General features: G+C 36.6%; 1 long non-coding RNA gene across 1 annotated transcript; it reads left to right on the forward strand.

Moving 5' to 3' along the window:
- The first annotated feature begins 723 nt into the window (after positions 1 to 723).
- Positions 724 to 1,548, forward strand: LOC113099564 (uncharacterized). Its single transcript, XR_003289483.1, has 3 exons — positions 724 to 747; positions 1,148 to 1,191; positions 1,347 to 1,548. It is a non-coding gene; the product is annotated as an uncharacterized LOC113099564 (long non-coding RNA).
- Positions 1,549 to 10,685: the final 9,137 nt, after the last annotated feature.

Below are 10,685 nucleotides of genomic sequence, written 5' to 3' on the forward strand. Positions count from 1 at the left end.
TCATGTTTTAAAGGACAAATGCATTTCAACCTCTGGCGCAGTAACAACATCACTCTTCCTCTCAATGAGTTTGAATGAGAGGGGGGAGTTCACAGGAGTGATGATGTTACTGCGCCAGAGGTCGAAGTGCTGCAAACTAAGTGCTCTTCCACCATACAATATAGTTCTCATTTTTTATCTGCTTAAAAAAATCCCCACTTACTGGTGTAACTACTCATGTAACAATCTTTAAATAGGGAAAACATGGAAGTGTTTGGTGACTTCTAAATTCATCCCTGTGTGGATCCTAAGGAATGAATGGGCTAGACTAAATGCTAACACATTCACGATGCACTGCACGCATTGAAAATAGACAGGGATTTATAATTTCGTCTAAGTTGAGGTAAGAACATAGTAAAAATTGAAAAAACGGTGTAGCTTTCCTTTAAGTAGGGAATGACCACCAGGAAGCCGGACAACAGTTACATATCGCCAAGTGGAGGGATTTCTGCCCTAGACTTCTTGTCACCTTCCTCTTACACCTCTCGTAACATCCTCCCAGCCAATCAGAATCAACCTTTTACAAAAGAAGTTATATAACAATTAGCTGTTGTTCTTCTCTCTGTCTCTTTCTCGTAGACAGCTGCTGAATTCAGAAAACACCTGGACGAACAGATGTGGGAGAGAAGGAAACTCAACCAAAGTTGAGAAATGAAATCCATTCTCTTAAAAATGAAAATGCACGTCTGAATGACATTATCATCAATCGTAAGTATTCCTAATATTTATTAGCAGGGTTATTTCTGGAGATGGATACATGTGTTTGGCAAAATAAATGCTATGTTGTTAGCTGGTGTGGTAGTGTGGGTGCACATCTAGCCATTGATAAGATTCAAATTAGAATTATATTTATTTGTCTCTTTCTGGAGGAATTCGTAGAGGGTTAACAAATTCCTGGGGAATTTGAATTTGGGAGAAATTGGAGAAAGAAAATTGCGTTCACAACCAGGTTTCCTCTGCAGAGCCGTATCAATGGGCTTTGGAGGGTTGTAGCTTGCATTCACAGCTGCAGGAAATGTCTTTCGAAGAGTAAGGGCACGGAGTTGCTGGGTGCTGTTTTGATCCTGTGATTGTAATTATTGTTTTTCTTTATATAACCTCTTTCTAGAAATCCCTCAAATGAAAAGTGACCTCGCCATTATTGCTCAAAAGGTAAGTTCCTCTGATTTTCATTGCTTTTTATAAAACTGTTTTTCAAGCAGAGCTGTAGAGACTTGTGATGTTGGGCTGATTGATAGTGTTCATTATTTGATGTATTTGCACTTTAATTTATTGAAGAGAATAACTATTTGTCCTCTATGAACAAGACTGGAAGGACTCCTGTGGAGGATCTTGATTCCTCCTCGACTTTTGGAGAAGTGCAACCGGTGAGTAACCCCCTTACATTTTGATTTATTTATTTAGTTTACTTGTTACTCAAACAGATCTATATGGATTTTTATGATGTTTGACTGATTACTTTTGCATGTAACTTTAATTTATTGAAATGTTTAATGTTTTCCAAGCTCCCCCTGTAAATAAGAATCTATAGTCCCAGCCGGCATTTCAACGTTGATTCAACGTTGAAACAACGTCAGGTACCATGGTTGAATCAACGTTGAATAACCTTTCGATTTTGCAAATTGGATCAACGTGGAAATCACGACGTTGATTCACCGTTGAAATCGTGACGTTGGTGTACGGTTGAAATCACGACGCTGATTCTCCGTTGAAATCCCGACGTTGAATCAACGTTGAATTACCTTTCGATTTTGCAGATTGGATCAACGTTGAAATCACGACGTGGATTCACCCTGGAAATCGCGACGCTGTTTCACCGTCTTACCTGCATGACGGATGAATTAGGGTCGTGCTGCAGACCTGGGATGAAAGCTGAATGAGGTGTTGATTTTGAAAAGTTAATCAACATTGTTTCCCCGTCGTACCTTGCACCGTGTATAAATACACCTAGATCCTAGTGGGCATTTAGATCAACACGGTACATGCAAGGCTAAAAATCTAATGACTGGCAGCAATGGCTTTACAAACAACTTCAATAAACTACCACATGCTCAAAATTGTCAAACAGCAGTTTAATTTTGGAAACATACTGTATAAAACAGATGAAAATAATCCCACACTTTATTATGCAGAGTAGCCTATGCATGGAGGTAATGCTAAAAACATGGAGTAGAACAATCCAAATACAATAATATTTAAAGGTTTTTGTAAAAAAAAAAATTGGCACATAAATGCATATTTTTTGCAGCACTTACAAGACAAACCCTTGTACCTTTAGGACTGAAACCAGTGGATCTTTTATTTTGGAGGAAAACTACAGTTTCTGTCAAAAACATGTTTTAGTAATGTGTCTCATTACAAGAGTTGTGTACATTTGTGCAGTGAAAATGTGTTGCACAGTACGAGCAGGGAACCTTCAACCAGTTGATTTCTAACGGGAACCCCCCCGGACTGTGTCTTCTTTACCGTGGGGAATGGGGGAATGCAGAATGAGATTTCTACCGCAGGGCACTCTAAAATGTTAGAACCAGCAGCCTCGTGTATATAGTGTGGTTGTGCTTCGGGTGATCCTTGAAAGTGTCCCAGCGCTAGGTCCTTTCTGACGCCGTCCCCTCCACTCTCTCCCACTTGTGCACTTTCTGTACCGTCCTGTATAAACATTTACATTTAATCATTTAACAGAGGATTTTATCCAAAGCGACTTACAAATAAGAACAACAGAAGCAGTCAGGTCAACAAGCGAACAACAACAGTATACAAGTGCCATGACAAGTCTCAGTTAGTCTAGCACAGAACGCATAGCCAGTTTTTTTTTATATTTTTTTTTATATGAAAGACAAGATATGAAGGAAACGTGCTAGCATTAGTTGGTTAAGTTCCGGTGAAAAAGATGAGTCTTAAAATGTTTCTTGAAAATGAGTAAAGACTCAGCAGTTCGGATTGAGATTGGGAGGCGATTCCACCAGCTGGGCACAGTCCAGGAAAAGGTCCGTGAGAGTGATTTTGAACCTCTTTGGGATGGCACCACAAGGCTTCGTTCACTTGCAGAGCACAAACTTCTGGAGGGCACATAAGATTTAACCAGTGAGTTTAGGTATGTTCACAATGTTTCACAATAACTTTGACATTGTGAAATATATTTAACTGAAAACTGAATACAAAATAAATCACACAATATTTTCACTTTACAGTTCAGTAACAGTGAGGTTGGAAACAAAGTGGACAACACTATTCATTAAACACTTATTTAATGTATTCAGATGAAAATTTACAATATTAACAAATTATTCACAAACAGTGTTTTCAGAGCCCCCAGTTACACTGTTTTAATCAGAACACTAGCAATACAGTGTAGTAAAATAAGTAAAATCTAATTCAGTAAATTTTTATTAAACTAAGTACAATCAAAACCTATCACAAAAGGTCAAAGCATCTCTAGCAGAAGTGACAGTGCCATGTAGCAGATGAACAATTTCTTACCAATGTTTCAAGAATAAACTGGATCCTCGATGACTCTACAAGGGGAAAGAAGAAATGGTTTACTGAAAAGTTCTTAAAAAGCAGGATTTCATATTATACCATTTCTTTAAACCATTGGTTCTCAAACTTTTTATACCAAGTACCACTTCAGAAAATATTTGTTATTAAATATTAAGTTGCACCATAATGACCAACATTACATTTCAGCAGCGTAGTAGACCAAACTATTCAGCTACAGGTCTACAGTTAAAAAATGAGGCAGTTTTATTCTAATAAGAATATTTATTGTTGTCAGACACTTTACCATGGTAAATACAGTTTGAACATTAACATTACAACTGTGCTTATACACAGGTAAATGAAAAAAAAAGTTTAAATTAAAATGTAATTTTAAATGTAATTATGTAACAAAAGTTACAAAACTGTACTGTACTTTAACTGTAACATACTTAAAAGTGCAAAAAAAAAAACTTACGCAAAGATTAAGTTAAAATGTATTAACATGAATTAGTTTAATTTAGTGTTTCACCTGCATAACAACTAGAGGGGGCCTGACACTTTGAGAACCATGGCTTTAACAATCCTTTTATTATTAATTAATTTAAAATTATATTATTTAAATACCGACATTTGCACTTATATGTTTCAGAAAACACTTTGAAACTATTATAAGAATACAAACATATATAACACACCTAATGCATGGGATTCATATCAGGAAAATATGGGAAAATCTCTAAAAGACAGACATTAACACAGCAACACATTGGGTGAGCATCTAACTTGATCATCTGTGATAAAGCAATGCAAAAATAGACACACGGCTATTTATTTATCTGCAGGTTACATGTCCTTTAAGCTACCCATTTGTAAACTCTGGTAATACTTTACTATTTTCAAAAGATAATAAAGATAACGTTAGCGATTTTCTTACCTCATTTTGCCAGTATGTTTTCAGGACCTCGCAGAACACCTGACCCTTCTTGTGTTCACAGTTTTTGTTCTCCATTGACATGTCACGACTCAAATTCGCTCAAAATAAATAAAAAAATGTCCAGGCAAATATGAAATAATTCGGGACCGACCGAGCAGTCAGTTATAACGAGCAGCAGCTCACAGTTATCCGCCTCACTCACAGAAAGACGACAATAACGGTCATATTTTTAAATGTAGAAAGGCGCGAACCGATTCATTGTCCAGTTTCCTGAATGACAGCCAGATTAACCAATCATGATAGAAGTAATAAAATAAACTACCAATGGGAGTTGTTTCAGTTTGATAAAGCAGCGAAATGTATATAGTTTTATTGTTGTTAATGATGATAATATTTAACATATACCTTTAGATTTAGAATAGGTAAAATATTTTAAAATGCTATTAAAATAACAAATTAATTAATTTAAATAATTTAATATAAATAATTTAAAAGCTTGTTAACCTTTTTCTACCATTTAGCATTAAACATTTTTAACGTTGTTTCATTAAAACAACTGACCTTATTTCAACCATATTTCAACGTTGAAAGTTGGTCATGTGCTGGAAGTTTTTCAACCGTTCATCTTTAAACGTTGAATCAACGTTGTTTCAACGTTGAAACCACAACTGACCTTATTTCAACCATATTTCAACATTGAAAGTTGGTCATGTGCTGGAAGTTTTTCAACCGTTCATCTTTAAACGTTGAATCAACGTTGTTTCAACGTTGAAACCACAACTGACCTTATTTCAACGATATTTCAACATTGAAAGTTGGTCATGTGCTGGATGTTTTTCAACCATTCAGCTTTAAACGTTGAATCAACGTTGTTTCAACGTTGAAACCCCAACTGACCTTATTTCAACCATATTTCAACGTTGAAGGTCGGTCATGTGCCGGCTGGGGTGGCTTGCTGGGACGAATAAAAATTGTTGAAGAGTTTTACTATGTTTCTTTCTTCTCCAAGGCCCCGTCCACACGGAGACGGAGTTTACCCCAATCCGATCTTTTTTTTCGTTGTCTCAAGAAATATCTGCGTCCACACGAAACCGCAAAATGATGTAGTATACATGCCAGACCAGTATGTGCCGCTGTAATTCTGACACAGAGATACACTAAAAACAGAGAAGAAGACTTGGACTATGCTCATAAACCTTGCGCGTGGTACACAAACGAACATGGAACAATACATTTATTAATCTGTGTTAATGTTAGTTAATAAAAAGACAATCGTTCAGTGTTTGTTCATGTTTTTGTTGCTGTTACGTGACGTAGAGGTGTCTGACTAGGGGGGAGACGTGGGCTGATGACGTCATCGTTTCTGAAAATATACGGATTAGCCGTCCAGACGAAAACGCAAAGACGGCGTTTTCAAATTTATCCACTCTGGGACCCGGTTTAAAAAAATAGCGGTTTCACCTTACGAAAACGCCGGATGCGTGTGGACGAAACGCCTATCCGATAAAAAATTTGTGCGTATTCACAGAAACGCGTCTCCGTGTGGACGGGGCCTAAGACTCCAGAGAGGAGACTGAGCCCTTTAAAGAGAGTCCCATGGTGACACGGTGCTTTCGAGAGACACCACAGGTGTGTGTAACCCTTTTATGAATGGGTCAATGGAAGGCCATTGTAAAGTATTTTAGGTACTGTTGGGTGCAGAAAAATGCTATGAAAGTGCAGCCCATTGACAAGTAGATCTGTTTACATGTGCAAAGTTTCTTACATCAGATTAAATATCTGAGGGATTAATCTGAATCAGTTTACATGGAAACAAATAGTCAAATCATGACGTGCATAAACATGCACCAAGCTTTATTCAGAATAATAGCATTTTGACATCCGCAGAGCGTTAATTTCCCTAAAACAACTGCAGAAGTTGTCCTTAACTTGTGTTTTAAGCAAACCAAAAAACGCAGGAGTGGCTAAATTTTTCCTATCCATGAATTTTCTCTGCTTTGGATGTACATGATTGACCGTGTGACTGTTAACAATGCAGTCCCCGTGACGGACATGTGCATATGAAAGAACGATGCCGCTAAAAATAAAAAGGGGGGAGGGGGTGATGTTTCCAATCAGAATCTTTCAGATTTAACAGAATACAATCAGAATCATCCAACTGACGTGTTTACATGACGCACTTTTTATTATGATCAGCCCTTTATCCAAAATGTGTGTCCAATCGCAGATGTACTGTAAGCACTTTGGGTTCCTGATGAAGCACTATAGTATAATAATAATAATGTCTTCTTATTTTTGTCTTCTCTAGATACTACATTGAAGAAGTGGCCGGCAGCCAGCCGAAGGCAGACAGACACATCTATTCATTCGAAGCTCACGGAGCTGAGTGCTACATGCATATATGTACCTATATAGCTACTGGCAAGATTATCTGCTCTACCTGGAAGCTGTTATCTATGGTTAAAATTAGAATAAAAGTGACAAATTGACACTGCAACAAATAATGAGATATAAAGTAACATAAATGTTTGTCAGTTCAGGGAACCTTAAATGAGTGTTATACACAAAGAGTTAGATCCACATTTGCTTAATGTGCGGTCCATAAAAATTTAAGCAGGGTTCAATTATGTTACATGTGGTTTAGAAGAAATGACAAACCACCTCCATACAACAAATCACCACTGCGCTCAAAGCCTTATAGCTGCTAGGTGATTACTACACTGATTCGAATGTAGCAACAAGAAAAAAAGCCACAATTTAATAAATAAATAAAAAAAACAAAGTGTCTAACATTTCTCTTTTGCTCCCCTACAAAAAGAGGCAAGTCCTTCTTTGGAAGATGTCCTTATGTGTGGATCTGGGCTGAAGGAAGTTCCTCCTGCAGCAATACAGCCACAGCCACAGCTAGTTTTTCAGAAGAGCTGTCCATTTCCAATGGCAAATGTTTGTACAAATACAATTAAAATTCCAATCTTACCGAGTTATGAAGAGTTTCAGGCAGCCATGGATTATGGCATACAAAACTCCCCTGGGTTTGGGCTTCCTTGAAGCAGAATACCTTAAGCTGGTGTTCTGCGGTTTAGGTCAGAGTAAACCGTTTTATTGAAATGAAAATGTGCCACTTTGTTCTTTCGTATTTTGAAATGCAGGCATGTTTGTATAATTTATGTTTTAATGTGTACTTATGTTATAATTACAAATGTCAAGTCACTCAGTTAAACAAGGGACACTCAGGTTAATAGACTGTACTGATATACTGGTGTGTTTTGAGGAATATAGATTTTATTTTCACAAGTGACATTTTTCCTCATGGACCGAGGTTTTTTTGTTACAACAGAAATGCATGGCATGTTCTTGGCACAAAATGTAAGATTTTGTTATACAGAGTTTAAATTATAGATGTTCAGTAAAACACTGATCACATATGCAGTGAGCAAATAAAGTTGTTCTTTGAACTGATGATTTTAAAATCTGGACATATTTTTAAGTGTTAGGTAATTCTCAACAGCAGTTATTTTGTTTTATATTTTTTAAATTGAAGACATAAGCCAAAGGTTGACCCTCAATGTCCAATATGGTCATTACATTTGCTTCTACTACAAAGACACTTTGCAAATCAATTAAATACCCATTTTTGCTTCATGCATTGTAAATGTATTTTATCTAAGAATATCTGATTTCTTTTTTATACAATGATCTAGTTCTGATTTAAAATAATCCAATTATCTTCAAGTGAGGGACATTCACTATACACTTCTGTGTCAGATATACTGTATGCAATCAATCACATTTTCTTTGAACATTAATGATTAAACTTAAGGGAAAATGAAATCAGATTTTTTTCTGAACATAAACCATATATTGCATGGATTTAATAGGAACCTGTGAGGCAGGTGATACATGGCTTCTGGTTTACCAGAATGACAAGAAGACTGAGGAACAGGACGGATGGTGTGGTTATTCCAGAGTTCCCTGTATTCATCAAGGTCTTTCTGCACGAGGCTCAAAAAGACAAACCGTAGAAGGCACGTATGCTCATGGCTGCCATTGAAAAGGTGTCTCTCTCTCAGGTCACTGAAGAGATCAATCCAAAACTGAGTCCTAATGATGGAATGAAAGTATACACAATGTTCTACTTAAGTGCTGAATTTGGATTTGAATTTGAACAGTTATTTGGAATTGATTTTTTTTAAATGTTTCAAACAAAAGGTATTATTTAAACTGCATTCCTATAAAAAGGAAGTTGAACTCCAGAGGATCCAGTCTTCGAATTGAGAGCATTACATCATCCCTTTTAACCGTCAGGAAATACTTCTGCCGCAATGTCTGCCACAGAGCTCTGTAACCTAAAAGCTGACCTGAGCCTGTGTGTTCATGTGTTATAGCTGCATTCACAGTACCAATGGGTGTATAGTCTGTCCTCCTTGTTAGGCCTGCATTCCTTAGTCTTCTCTTTAAGGTGCTCAGACTCAGGAAAATGTTATGCTTTGTTACAAGAAAATCAAGGATCACTTCATACGTGTGGCCTTCTGAGAAATATTTATGGATTAGGCCTGCCTCAGTGATTTCATCTAATACGGTTCCCGAGCATGAAGGGAAAAGAGAAAAATGTCATTAGGAATCCACAAATATAATCTTAAACATAAAAATGTAACAGCATTAACAAACAACGAGTTAACTGTTTGATACAGGTTGAAAAGTATATGTATTTAATCTAAATTTGTGCACAAATCCAGTTAGCAAAAGAACAAGAACAACTAGCGTTGTACAGGCATTTAAGCGTACCACTTTTAACAGTTAGGTCGTATTGGGAGGTCTATGTTGATGTACAAAAAAAACACACGTGCAATGTATTGGTGTGGTTTAGTTCTGTATGTCATACTATAACCTGGTTAGTGTACATGTGATTATGTGTGACAAAGTCTGTTTGTCACACCAGAAACAGAGAGAAAAAGATGAACAAAATGTAGTTCTTATAATTTAATGGACAGAACAGTATATAGAGAATCACAGTAAGAGAATATTAGCTCTGGGCACAGTCTGACATGACACCTGGTCATCACCCGCAGTTCTAGGGGCTTTCTCTATGACAAAGCTTACATCTCGCCCACATGAACTGCAAAATCTTGGCAAAGTCGGCCATTGGAAGCCACAGAAAGGGCAACACATTTTGATCTGAAGAACAAAAACAAGTTGACTGAAGTTAACACATTGTATTTGTATTCCATTGTCCTTTCTTTCATTAGCTGACTAAAAGAGCCTGAATACATTTAAAAATATTATTCTAACTGTCAATCTGCAATTTATTTTTACCTGGTTTTAGCAATTATTGAAGCATTGCGAATTTATCTTGGCCACCGTACAGAACAGTATATATGTGGTAAAAATCTGACATCTGTGATAATAATGAATAATAAAATGTGACCTTAGTTGATGTTGTCTGGATGTAAGGCAGTCATTGCTGGTTATGCTTGTATTCTGCCAAGATGTCTTGCATGAAGAGGGATAGATCAAATTCTCTACCATGGTCCACTCTGACCTGATCCCACATCTCATGGGAAAGCACAGCATTTCTAGGAAAATAAAGTTAAGCTTTGATCTTATCACTGAATGGACCAAAATATGGTAATATTAGAGTAGAAAATCTTAGTCTTACTTGTACACCTCTTCATAAATTGTTAAATTGTTTTTTATTGGCATGGTGGAATGTCAACTATTTTTTTGCTAAAGCCATCAATGGCTATGACATGGGTCACGCCAAACATGCAAAGTTTTTCGTTCTGGTCCATATGCAGTTAGTGAGCCACATACTCTGCATTATATGGGACAGGATTTAAATTACGTGCACCCTGAAACAAAACAGAGTTCATTAGATTACATATAGAAAGTATTTAGCCCCAGTTTTAGAAGCACTGGTGTAGAGAGATTATAGGGCAGTTATCCGGACTAAAATGCAAGTTTAAGCTGTTTTACCTGAAAACAGCTTGCAATGAGATATCTTAAAAAAATATATCAATCCCATTGTTCTGTTTCAAAATGCACACTTAATGTTTTTTTTTTGTAAGGTATGTTTGTAAAGACGACTTAAAAATCCTAATATAACTAACCTCTAGTCTGGGCTTAATCTAAACCTTGTCCAGGAAACCTCCAGAAAATGACCCTAGACTTACCGACTTGCCTACGTCATTTTCAACTGTATTTATCTCTATTTTTTTAAGTTAAATACTAAATA

The sequence above is a fragment of the Carassius auratus genome, unplaced genomic scaffold, assembly GCF_003368295.1.
Source record: "Carassius auratus strain Wakin unplaced genomic scaffold, ASM336829v1 scaf_tig00216964, whole genome shotgun sequence".
Taxonomy (NCBI): domain Eukaryota; kingdom Metazoa; phylum Chordata; class Actinopteri; order Cypriniformes; family Cyprinidae; genus Carassius; species Carassius auratus.